Consider the following 12,738-nt stretch of genomic DNA (forward strand, 5'->3'; position numbering starts at 1 on the left):
TTGCTTGAATGAGCTGGATGTGTGGTGTGGTGATATTCCCAGTTCTTTGAGGCAGTTCCAGAGCTTGTCATGGTCAATGCAGTCAAATGCATTTGTGTACAAAAAAAAAATCACATATTTTGGGTATTCCTTTGCTTTTTCCATCGTCCAACATAGATTGACAATATGATCACATGTGTTCTTCCTTTACGAAATCCCGCTCTCTATTATATTGGATTGGATTCAAAGGTTGCTGGATTACTTTCAGGAGAATTTTACTCATGTGTAGTTTCAAAGCTATGGTTCAGTGGTTGGAACAGTCTTTTCTATCTTTCTTTGATATTGGGATAAATATTGGAATATTGGGATAAATATTGACCTATTTTTTTGGCCACTGATTGGACTTCCATTCATTTTGGCATAGCACTGTCATTTTGTTGGCAGTGGTCTCCACAACTCTGCTGGAATTCGAACAACTCCAGGCGCTTCGCGTTTAGGCAATGGTTGAGTGCCTACACCAGTGATGGCGAACCTTTTAGACACTGAGTGTCCAAATTGCATGCACGTGCATGCTGAAACTGAAATGTATGTGTGCAAATGAACTCGTTCATGCGTGGACGTCTGTGTGCATGCGCATGGACATGCACGGACATGCGCAGCAGAGACCCGAAGATCAGCTGGCTGGCAGGAGGTGGGGCATCCCAACATCAGCAGCCGGCAATAGGTAAGATCTTTTTCTTTCGTGAGCTTCTGCTTCGCTGTTTGCAGAGAAAAACAGAAGCTCACGAAAGAAATGCCACAGAGATCTGACCTGGGGCGATGGTGCGCATGCTAGCAGAGAGGCTCTGCATGCCACCTCTGCCCCGTGTGCCATAAGGTTTGTCATCATGGGTTTCCACTATTTCCTTCTCCATGATATCTGAATCCATTTCTGACAGGTTTGCCTTTCTTCTTGTAACTCGGCCATGTTTTTCCATTTATGTAAAGTTGTTCTGCATATTCCTGCCACTTTTCTCTGATAGTCGTGCAATTCCTGCCCCTCACATTCTCTGACCTTTCTTGCTGTAAAGGGGTTTCTGGCCTTCTTCACAATCTTGACTATTGGTCTTGCCCCTTAATCACAGATATTAACATCAAGGCTAAATAATTGTTTAAGGTTACAATTGTTTTTTAGGGAGCGAGCCCAGAGATGGGTTCCTACCAGTTCAGACCAATTTGGCCAAGTAGGTAATAACTCGGCCTGCCATGCCTCTGAACGGGTTCTATTGCAGGTGCCATAGGCGCCACCATTTTGTTTTTAGCTTCTGCGCATGCGCAGAAGCAATTTTTTATTACTGTGCCCCCCTGAGCAAGCCCTATTAAAGCGTTAGGGATAACAACTCCCCTTTGCCCTGAGAATATACTAGTCTTTTTAACTATAATCCCTGATCAACTGCTAGAGCTAATACTTAATCAGTAAAAACAATGGAAGTCCTCATGACTTTTAAATGTTCTGTTTCAGCCACAAGTGACTCAGAAGTTAGAAATCTGGGGTATTTAGCCTCCATACATTTAACAAATGCATATCAGTGGAAGAATATGTAGAAGGCATCCATAAGTATAAAATAATTCAGAGCGGAACAATTCTTCTATTATTGTTTTCTATGAGTATAGTGCAGGGAATGGAATTACACTTAATTAGCTTCTGATATATTATGCTGAACACCATTTCCTCTCTGAAGTGTAATTTTCTATTCTTTAAATCTTACACAGCTTGTTGGTATCTAGAATTAGAAAATAATTTTCAGGTGCTTCAGGGGTAGTTATTTTTATAGGGTTCCACTGAAAACACAAGCGAACTCAAGGAGAATTTAATTGTGAATCCTATTTTTAGTTATGTTCACATTTGGATGAGAGTTTTTTCTATACTGACAAGGAATCCCCAAAATTAACAGCTTCCATTTAATAAGATATACTACAGTATGCCAATTCTTCAACATCCTAATGGATCTAATCTAATGGATTAGAATCAGATTTAATTGCAACTCACTGGGGTTCCCCAACACACTAAATTAGGCTAAAATGATACATGGTTTGATAACATACCTATTATAGTATGCTGTGTGAATCAAGTCATTACATCAAGAGACATTATACTTTATTTAGACTTATACAGTTGCCAAGTTCCCAAATTTTGATCCAGTGTCCATGGGGATATTTCAATGGTTATGTGAGGGCTTGTCATAAGTCACTTTTTTCAGTCCTACTATCACTCATGAAGTCATAAACAAATGATTGTTAAGAACTACCAGTATTGTATGACTATCTCAGTGGTAATTTGTCACCTGATTTAGAGTTTAGTATGTTGGGTGAATTCAGTAATAGACCTGAATAAATTGCTTGTGATCCAGCTTCCCAACATAGATTTTCAACCGAGATCCATCATGTTGTTAATTAGCCAATCCACAAATACTCAGAGGATTAGTTTTGATCGATACATTGAAAATAATATGATTCTATTTTTGAGGGGAGTGGGGGTTGTATCTAGCTTCAGATTCAGAATCAACAATTACTTACCATTTTAAAAATTCAAGTACTTTTTAACTTTCCATATAGTTTGACTCTGGATATCTGAAGACATATTAAGTAATCTGCAGTTCTGCATCTTAGAGTTACAGCATTCTGTACTAGTGTGAAACTAAAAGAATGAAGCTTACTTGGAAAATATTTTTTTAAACGATACAGTTGAATAAGCCTGCAAAGGTATGCCAGGCACCATATTAACTAAAATGTTCATAGCTTGTAAAGATCAAACCTAAAGATATGAGCAAAAAGCCACAAAAGTATACATTAATGTTATCATTATAGCTATATTTATATTTTTTATAATCAGGAACCACTTGCTTCATACTTTTTCTGGCTACTGTTAGTTTTGACAATAGTATGGCTTGAATTACAAGAATGGCTATATCATTTCTAAAGCATTTATTCCATCTCAACCCATCTATGTTTAATCATATTTTAGTTGTTCCATTGTTAAATTAGCAGTTACCTCCTTCTTCTAGTCCCATCCAATGACAGTCTCAAGGTGTGTAAAACTGTGTAAGATTTATCATATGTTACCCCCCATAGCCATATGACCATGACTGAGAATACAGAGAAGATAGGAATTGGTATGGGGACAGCAATTCTGTTCAAATAATTTTTTGTTGACTCAAGGATGAGTGAATCGTACAGTATCTCAGCAATTGGGGAAAGGCTCTAAATTTGCACCCTATAATATCACCCACAGCTATAGCAGCATAGCAGAAGAAACCATTTCAAAGTACATGCTTGTGTGCCCTGTAACAAAGGAATTCCACAGTTTTAGGCATAGCCCTGCTAAGATGCTAAGATTCTGCTACCTGGATTTATGAGGAAGGTTGTATAGACATATATTGTCACACTGGAAATATAGGTGCCATCAGGATGGGACTTTTTAGCAAAATTAGGAAAGGGCTTCCAAATTCATCAGGGTTGGCTAGGTGCACTTTTGACATAAATTATGTGATCTGTGATAACATCTAGATCAATGGTTCTCAACCTTCCCAATGCCGCGACCCTTTAATACAGCTCCTCATGTTGTGATGACCCCCAACCATAAGATTATTTTATGTTTTCCATATTTTTTCAAAACTATGTGTTTTCCAATGGTCTTAGGCGACCCCTGTGAAAGGGTCATTTGACCCCCCAAAGGGGTCCCGACCCAGAGGTTGAGAACCACTGATCTAGATAGAACTAATGCACAGTAGAACATTGGGCTAGCAGTAATATTCACAGTTTCAGACAATAACACCTAAATAGCATTTTTGTTCAGCTACTGAACTTCATCTAAGCAATAGCAGTCAGTTGGGGCAAAAGCTAGCCATGATTGCTTCACTAGAATTTTTTTTAAAAAAACAGAGTTAGTCCATCATTTCTTTTTTATTGCCAGCAGTTTTGGATTGTTTCTAGAAGAAAAAATGGGATAGAATATTTGGAAAGTAATTAATGAATTAAAAATGGATTGTATGTTCCCAAGCTATCATCTATTAATAGAAATTATCTGTTAATTTAAATATTTGTTAAGGTAGATGAGATGGAGAGCAAATCAATCAATCAAACAAATAAATAAATAAGATCATTAATACAAAAAGGAATAAATTAACCACATTGAGATAAAACAACTTTTTAACCTGCTATCTTCCAGATGTGATGTCCTACAATTCTCGTCATTCCATTTCTGGGTTGGTTGGAGATGATTCTATTTGTATTCCAACCCATCAGGTGGGCACAATGAAAAATGAAAGAGTATCTAAAAACATATTTTTTTCAGAGTGGAGATTGTGTCAAAAGTACTTTTTTTTCTGATTCTGTGAGCCACGTGGATTCTAAGAACCCTGCAGAAACCAGTTAGAAGTATTTGCATGCAAGCCTTCTGTGTCAGGAACTCCTAAGGCATGGAAGTATGCTAAGATTGTATTAAAAACCATTCCAAAAAAATATGGCTTATAGAGAATTCCTCCTGGGTCTGCTGGCATAAATCATGCCATCACTTACAGCAACAGCTTTAGCCTAACCACCACAATTCAACCAATTAGCTGGGTCACTAGCACACATGATCTTTAGTTATGAATAAATATAATGCCAAATTGCACTCTTTGCTTGTGGTGTTTGAGTCAGAAAGTTTATATTGTTTAGTTTAGATTGCCTGCATTAAAGTAACTTTATGTAAATATAAATTATTTGGTACAAAACAAAATTGTTTATGATCACCTAATTATCCAAGTTTAAGCAAACTATTCAATACTTTGCTTATGAACAGTTGTGTGGCTGAGAAATGAAGCAATCTGTGCCAAATTCATTTCTCCCTCCCTCTCTCTCTCATAAGCTCCATTTTATGATAGAACCATCCCAAGCATGATAAAACTGCTAGAAAAAAATATCAAAAATAATATTGAAACCATTAAAGAACTGCCAGATGAAACTGATCAGCATAATAAAAAATACAATGGCTTATAATTATCTCCTTTTTAGAATATTTGTTTAGTTCATTGTGATTTACCCAACAATTTTCAATAGAGACAATGATTCCATCAATGGTCATCTAAAACTGCAGTCTCCATAGAAATGGTTAAAATAAAATTGCTTTTACTACAGCTTTATGTGAGTTCTGGAACAAGAACTATAAAATGATGTTAAAAATTATTTAAGGCAAACCATCAGCTGTGTTGGGCTTCATTTCATTTCCAGAATAACGGTAGGTTGTATTCTGATATTTCTGGACAGTTTCAAGTTAGAGATGATTGTTCTTGATTCATAAAGTACACCCTTCATAGTTTATTCTATTTAAATTTTCTCTTGTGCAGCTCTTCTTTTCTCAGTCCCTATTTCTTTCATTATAGTTAGTTTCATTCAAGCCTCCATGAAAATTTCTTTTCTAAACTTTGACTGGACCCAGCCCTACTTGCCTTCATTAAGATTGTAGTTTTGGGTTTTCAGACCTAAACCTTTGCACCTTCTTTGTGGCCTCCCATGTTTTTTTAATTGAAAACACGTGTGCAAATATACTGTATTTAAGTGGCATAGTCACACAAGTTTGCTGCTGAAGGTAATGATAGGTTTCTAATGCAACAGGAAACTACTTGGAATTCGGAATCTTGAGCAATGTTTACATTTTGGAAATGAGACTAAGTTCCAGTTTCACCTGGTTTTAATGCCAACACATTGGTCTCTCTCTCTCTCTCTCTCTCTGTGTGTGTGTGTGTGTGTCTGTCTCTCTTTCTCTCTTTCTCTCTCTGTGTGTGTATGTGTGTGTATGTGAACCACTGTATTCTTTCTTAAGCACTCAGGGTTCCACATGGCTAAAATTCCAGAGGTTAAATGATACATGCATTTTATTACAGGGGGATTAGCAGTGGTTCATTCTTGATGCTTTTTCCTGAAAGCATGTTCATTTTTAGTCCTTGATCCCACACCCCTTCTTTTTCCTGAAAGCATGTTCATTTTTAGTCCTTGATCCCCCACCCCTTCTTGAAGTGCTTATTTTGATTTACATCTCAGTATCTCCCAGATCCACCCAGAATGGAGGATCTGGCAGGTACAGTCTGCAAACTATAATCCTGCCTCCTCCCTTCCTCCCTCCTTTATAATGAAAGAACTTGGAGAATGAATAAGGGACTGAGAAGAGGCAGACGTGACTCAAAGCAGCTCTGCAGGGCCGAAGCCCTGAAACAAAAACAATTGGAAGCAATTGTCCTCACTGAAACTGCCCTTTGTAAACTCCTCTTAATTTCTCTGCAAGCCAAAGTGAGATGCCACCTCTTCTTTGGTCCCAGACTTTTTAAGATGTTGCCCTGGAGGCAAACAGCATTCCTGAAAAGCAGCAGGGGCCAGCAGAGGCTGCACAAGCAAAGGAAGTCTTAAGCCAAGAAAGGTAGTAGAAAAAACACACAATGTGCAGAGATTCTTCCAGCAATTATTGCCTGAAGGGTTTATTTTAATGATACATTTTTCTCCCTGCATAAAACTCATCTACAAAAAGTTATTCTTGGGAGTTATCAAATTTCCTTAACATTCAGTATGTCATAATCTCTCAGGATGATTTGTTGTGGGCCAAAATGAATTTGAGTAATTACCAAACAATGGCAGAAAAATGCATCTCCCATTTCCCCTGAAATAAATAAACAGGACAATCAAAAAGGGATTTTGTGACTGGCCATGTCCTTTGTGACAAATTATCTGAGATTACTTGATGTGTTCTCAAGATTCTCCTTGGTTTATACTGCTAAGTTCTTGGACTTTAGTATACTTGAGTCTTTTTCTTTGAATAGGAGTAGCAGAAGTTTCTTGGAGTCTTGCCAATGATAGACTCAGGACATGGGGGTTTTCGTAATTTTCATTAATATTTTTTTTCTGTCTAATGTAATGCAAAAGGTCCAAGTTCCAGAACACTTTGGGAGTATGCAAATAATAGGCTGTCTCTGATCAATTGAGATTAATCTTTAAGTATCCAAGATCATGGAGAAGTGCTCTGTGGCTTCCCGGATCATTGCCGTTGATGATATTTCTATTATTTGAACATAGAAGGCTCTTCTTAATATTTACATGTTATGTAAAAATTCTAATGCCCATCAAAACACAAAATCCAGAGAAATAAATGGAAATGGAGTCCTTCAGAAGACCTAATTCTATCTGAATTTTCCCCTACTGTCTACAACTGCTGTTAAAACACAAAACACCCTACTTTCCTTTCCCAGCCTACAGTTGACAGATTGAAAGTGTTGACACGTCACTCTTGGCCCTTTTCTCTTTAAACAGTTTCAAAGGTTTATCTCAGTTGTTAAGCTACATATTTTTATGTATGCTGGCTTACAAAGTTGGGAAAAATGATGGCCCGCCATTTTAAAATGTAAATGGACTGGGTCACTAAATGCCTTGTAAATTAGGAACATGGCTTTAAAACCTAATGTGATGTCTCCAGGGGATCAACTTGTAGCCTCTCATCTCCAAAACTGGATAAAGAATATCATAGTGTCATGCTTCCCCTCAAGAACGTGTGGCTAGCCCCATGCAATGAAATCTAGCCGTGCTTTTAAACAGGCTTTGGTGGCTGCGTGTTTTAATCTTTCTTCACTACAACATAAATAATGCCATCCACTTTGAAAGGAATGTAAGGTTAATCCTTTTAATTCTGTAATACACCAAACAAATATTTGAGTCATAGCATAGTTAAGCATCAAAGTTATATCAGCTCCCTGCATCTTTTTAAAGATCCCTTTAAACTGCTAAAGATTCCCTCCCCTAAGGTAAAGGTTCCCCCGCACATGCGTGCTAATTGTTCCTGACTCTAGGAGGTGCTCATCTCTGTTTCAAAGCCAAAGAACCAGCGCTGTCCGAAGACGTCTCCGTGATCATGTGGCCGGCATGACTAAACACCAAAGACGCATGGAACACTGTTACCTTCCCACCAAAGGTGGTCCCTATTTTTCTACTTGCATTTGTTTATGTGCTTTTGAAAACTGCTAGGTTGCTGGGACAAGTAACGGGAGCTCACTCCATTATGCGGCACTAGGGATTCGAACTGCTGAACCGCTGACCTACTGATCGACAAGCTCAGCATTTTAGCCACTGAGCCGTCACATCCCTCTTCCCCCTCTACTGCTGGTTTTTTGTTTCATTCTATGTAACACCACACACATTTTCTAAGTTTGTTTTCTTAAAGTATCCTAAATACCAAGACAATGTATGAAAAAATTTCAGTGAAGACAAAGTTTGCAAAGGAGCTAAATTTATTCAGTATTGGTGCCACCAGAGGTGATATTCTACTGGTTCAGACCGATCGGCTCTATTTTTTTCCCAAAAGCACCTGCACGGAAGGCTGTGCCGATGTGTGGAGGTGGCACATGCGCTCACATTTGAGAACCGGTGGGGAGGCAAATGAATACCACCCCTGGGTGCCACTCAGTTCCAGAATGACTCTGGAAGAGGTGTGGGGAGGAATAAAAAGCCATTTTAAAAAAATTATTCCCTGTTTAAAAAAAAAGTCAAGATTGAGCTCAAGATTAATACAATCGTGAGGTAAGAATGGGGATGACCATGTAATGTAGTGGTAATTGTAGATTTTTCTTCCCTTTTCCTAGTAAGAAAAAAAATACACACTTATTCCAAAAACAAGACTAATATTGCAGGTGCACACATAGTCTTAAGGAAAAATGCATATAAAAGAAACATCCGTATTCAGTACTTCTACCTAAAACACCATTTGTGAAGGCAATGATAGAATTGGAATTTATCTAAATTTGAGGTCAGCAGATAGGATGAGATGGAAACAAACTTCTCAACAATCCCAACACAAACACCTTCCTATTTCATTGTAGCTTCAGAACCCTGATAAAAAGGCCTTCTAAATGCTACTTTTCTTTGATCAATAAAGCACTCCATTTGTCGCAATAGCAGATAGGCGGGGAGAGTGATCAATAGCAGCCAATAACTGGGTGATTGGATTGAAGCCTTGCCCCATTTTATATGCATGCAATACACGTTACAAGGGGGCAGGGCTTCAATCAACCAGTCGCACCCACTATTTCAGTGCTTTTGACCTTCTTGTGGACATTCCTGAGCTCATTCGCTGTAGCAGGGGTAAAAGCTGAGACTTCGTTTAGAAATAACAGGGTGATGGAATCCTTTCTAATCTCTACCACACCAAAATACAGTGGATAGTCACATGGTGGTAAGATGCTTCCAGTGTCTGAAAAACTAATTCATTTTAGCCTGCCTTGCTTTCTGAAGTAATAGCTTTCCAGAGGTAGGTTCTGCATACTTTATGACATTTAAAGATGCATGCTCCTATTTTCCTTCTCCATAGCTCAATTGCAGACATGCGAGCAAATAGCTTTCATTTATTTTAGCACTGTTCCAGAGGTCGGTTCCTACCAGTCCGGACTGGTTTCGACTAAGTAGGTACTAACCTGGCCGCCCGTGGCCCTGAACCGTTCTATTGGAGTCACCTATGGTGCCACCATCTTGTTTTTTGCTTCTGCACATGGGCAGAATCATTTTTTTCACTACTGCCCATGTGCGCATCAAGCGCATGTGCACCCGAAGCATGTCCCTGAGCAAACCAGCAGTAAAAGAATCCAGAACCCACCCCTGTTGACTGTTCACCTGAATCTCGAGATGCAAATGTCCCACAAAGCCTTGGTTTTTATTGCTACTATGTTTTATATTCATATTATTCATATATTATTATTCATATTCATATCACTACTATGTTTTGTAATATATATATATATTTGTTTTCGTAGATTTTCATGGGTGTAGGTATGCTGGTTTTGTTGTATTCGGGTCTTTTCCCGTGTAAGGTTGAGATTGTCTTTGCAACGTTTCGGCAGGATCTTACTAAGCCCACGCTTGAAGATGGCAGGTGCGATCCTGCCGAAACGTTGCAAAGACAATCTCAACTTTACACGGGAAAAGACCCGAATACAACAAAACCAGCATATATATATATATATATATATATATATATATATATATATATATATATATATATATATATATATATATATATATATGTATGTCTTTGGTTGTTCGGGTTTTCTCCCGCGTAGAATTGGAAGTATCTTCACGACGTTTCGATGAAGTCTCATTCATCATCTTCAGGCTGGTGCTTCCGGCTTGGTGCTTCCAGGAGCAATGTGAGATCTCAGCCGGTTCCTCCTTTTAACTGCCAGTGGGGGTTTGTGCTGATTGGGTGGGAGCTTGGCTGCATTCTGATTGGGTGGAGGTGTATTCTGATTGGTAGGGGGCTTGGCTGTGTTCTGATTGGATGGGAGTTTGGCTGTGCTCTGATTGGATGGGGGCGTGTTCTGTTTGGGTGGGGGCCTGGTTGTGCTTGTGTTAGTCTGAGTTGCAGAGGGATTTGAGCTGGTGAGCTGCTTTACTGTTGTTTGGCTTCGCGTTTGTGGTCGTGCCACATCTCCGTGGTGGGCATCAGTTTGCTTAATGTATGGATCTGAGGGGTTTAAAGTGGCTAATAATGCAGCTGTGGTCTGGCTTCTGGTTTGTGGTCCGGCTTCTGGTTTGTGGTCTTTATCGGTGTGGGTTTGGGCTTGCTTTTTGCGTGGATGTGTGATAGTGACATCCTGTGTGGTTTTCGCGAGTGTGGGTCTGGTATCATTCTTTGTGTTAGGGACTCGTTTGTCAGTGAGGGCGGGTTTCCAAATGGCTGGTAGGCGGGAGGTATCATCTCGTTTATTCATGCTGTGTGGTCGTTTTTCTATCTCAATAGCTTCTCTGATTATTCTGTTGTTAAAGTGTTCAATTTTGGCAATAGTTCTGGTCTTTTTAAAGTCTATATCATGTCCTGTGGCTTTGAGGTGTTGGACCAGGGAAGAAGTTGGTTCCTCCTTTCTGACTGAGTTTTTGTGTTCTTCAATGCGTGCCTTTATTCTTCTGTTGGTTTGTCCGATGTATGTGGTGGTGCAGGTGGTGCATGGGATTTCATATACTCCTTGATTTTCTAACTCTATTTTGTCTTTGGGGTTTCTTAGGATGGTGGATATTTTTCGGTTTGTGTAGAATGCTGTCTTGATGTTGTGTTTGTGGAGGATCTTGCTGATTCTGTCTGTGGTGCCTTTTATGTATGGGAGGAGGGCTTTGCCGTTTTCTTGTTCACTGTCTTGGATTTTAGTGGGGTTTTCTTTTTGGATTAGGTTAGTGATATTGTTTCTTTGGAATCCGTTGGCTGTTAGTACGTTGGTGAGAGTGTGTAGTTCGGTTTTGAGGTGTTGTTCGTCTGCTAAGCGTTTTGTTCTGGAGATGAGTGTCTTGGCTACAGAGTTGATCTGTGCTGGGTGGTGGTGTGAGAGTGCGTGCAAATAGCGGTTTGTGTGTGTTTTCTTCTGGTAGATGGTGTGTCCTAGGGATCCATTGGATTTCTTATAGACTAAGACATCCAGGAAGGGGAGTTGGTTATTGGCTTCTGTTTCCATGGTGAACTGTATTTTGGGGTGTAGGCTGTTGAGGTGTGTGAGGAAGTTGTCCAGTTTATCTTTCCCGTGTGGCCAGATTATGAAGGTGTCGTCTACATATCTGAGCCAGAGTTTGGGTTTGTGATCTGATTTTTCTAGAGCTTGGGTTTCAAAGTGTTCCATGAAGAGGTTAGCAATGACAGGTGAGAGGGGTGATCCCATGGGTGCTCCTTCTATTTGTTTGTATTTTTGTCCATTATAGATGAAGTATGTGTTGGATAGGCAGTGGTTGGTCAGATCTAGGATATGTTTGGGGGGGTTGTATTTATTTTGGATAGCTGTCAGGGCTTCTTTGATTGGTACTTGGGTGAAGAGGGATACAACATCGAAACTCACGAGTAGGTCGCTGGGCTGTAAGTTTTGTTTCTTTATGATCTCTATGAACTGGAATGAGTTTTTTACGTGTGAGGTGATGGATTCTGCATAGGGCTGTAGTTGTTTGGCGAGAAATTTGGCTAGGTTTTGTAGAGGTGAGCCTATGGAGCTGACTATGGGTCTGAGTGGGGTTCCTTCTTTGTGTATCTTGGGGAGACCATAGAGCTTAGGGCATCTGGATGATTTTTCTCTGGGAATGATTCTTTGCTGAATCTCTTCGCTGATGGGGGAGGCTTTTATTTTGGATCTGGTGGTTTTTTCTAAGTAGGTGGTGGGATCCGTGCTTAGGGGTTTGTAAGTGGAGTCTTGGAGTAGGTTGGTTAATTTGGTTTGGTAGTCAGATGTGTTCATGACCACCGTGGAGTTCCCCTTGTCTGCTGGAAGGATTATTATGCTAGTGTCTTCTTTTAGGTTAAGTAGTGCTGTCTGTTCCTCTTTGGGTAAGTTGCTTTTGGGGGGCTTGCTGGTGCAGAGGATGTTGGTAATTTCGAGTCTGATTCTGTTAGCGTCATCGGGGTTGATTTTGGTCAGGCTGGTTTCAACTCCGCATATAATGGTTTCAGTGGGGATGTGTTTGGGAGCGACTGCAAAGTTGAATCCTCTGGCAAGGACATTGGTTTCAGCTTTGGTGAGGATCTTATCTGAGATGTTATGCACTGTTTGTTTCATGTGTGGCTGTGAGGGGGGAGGGGTTTGTTTCTGGCGTTCTTTTAGTCTTCGGAGTTTATTGGTATGTGTGTCTGTCTTGAGGGTGGTCTGTGTTTCGGCTCTCCAGGTGGCGAGTTGTTTGGATTTGTCCTAAAGTGTGGGATGGATCTTGTTGCTGAGTTTGAGGTGAAGTGTAAGGAGATTT

General features: G+C 39.7%; 1 protein-coding gene across 1 annotated transcript in view; it reads left to right on the forward strand.

Moving 5' to 3' along the window:
* The first annotated feature begins 1,553 nt into the window (after positions 1-1,553).
* LOC309386004 (sulfotransferase 6B1-like) overlaps positions 1,554-12,738 on the forward strand; it is a 294,923-nt gene continuing 283,738 nt past the window's right edge. Inside the window, exon 1 of the mRNA XM_081940902.1 lies at positions 1,554-1,557. The gene's annotated coding sequence lies outside the window, so the exon portion shown is untranslated. The remainder of the gene's footprint in view (positions 1,558-12,738) is intronic.

The sequence above is a fragment of the Natrix helvetica genome (assembly GCF_964273705.1).
Source record: "Natrix helvetica genome assembly, chromosome: 2".
Classification (NCBI taxonomy): domain Eukaryota; kingdom Metazoa; phylum Chordata; class Lepidosauria; order Squamata; family Natricidae; genus Natrix; species Natrix helvetica.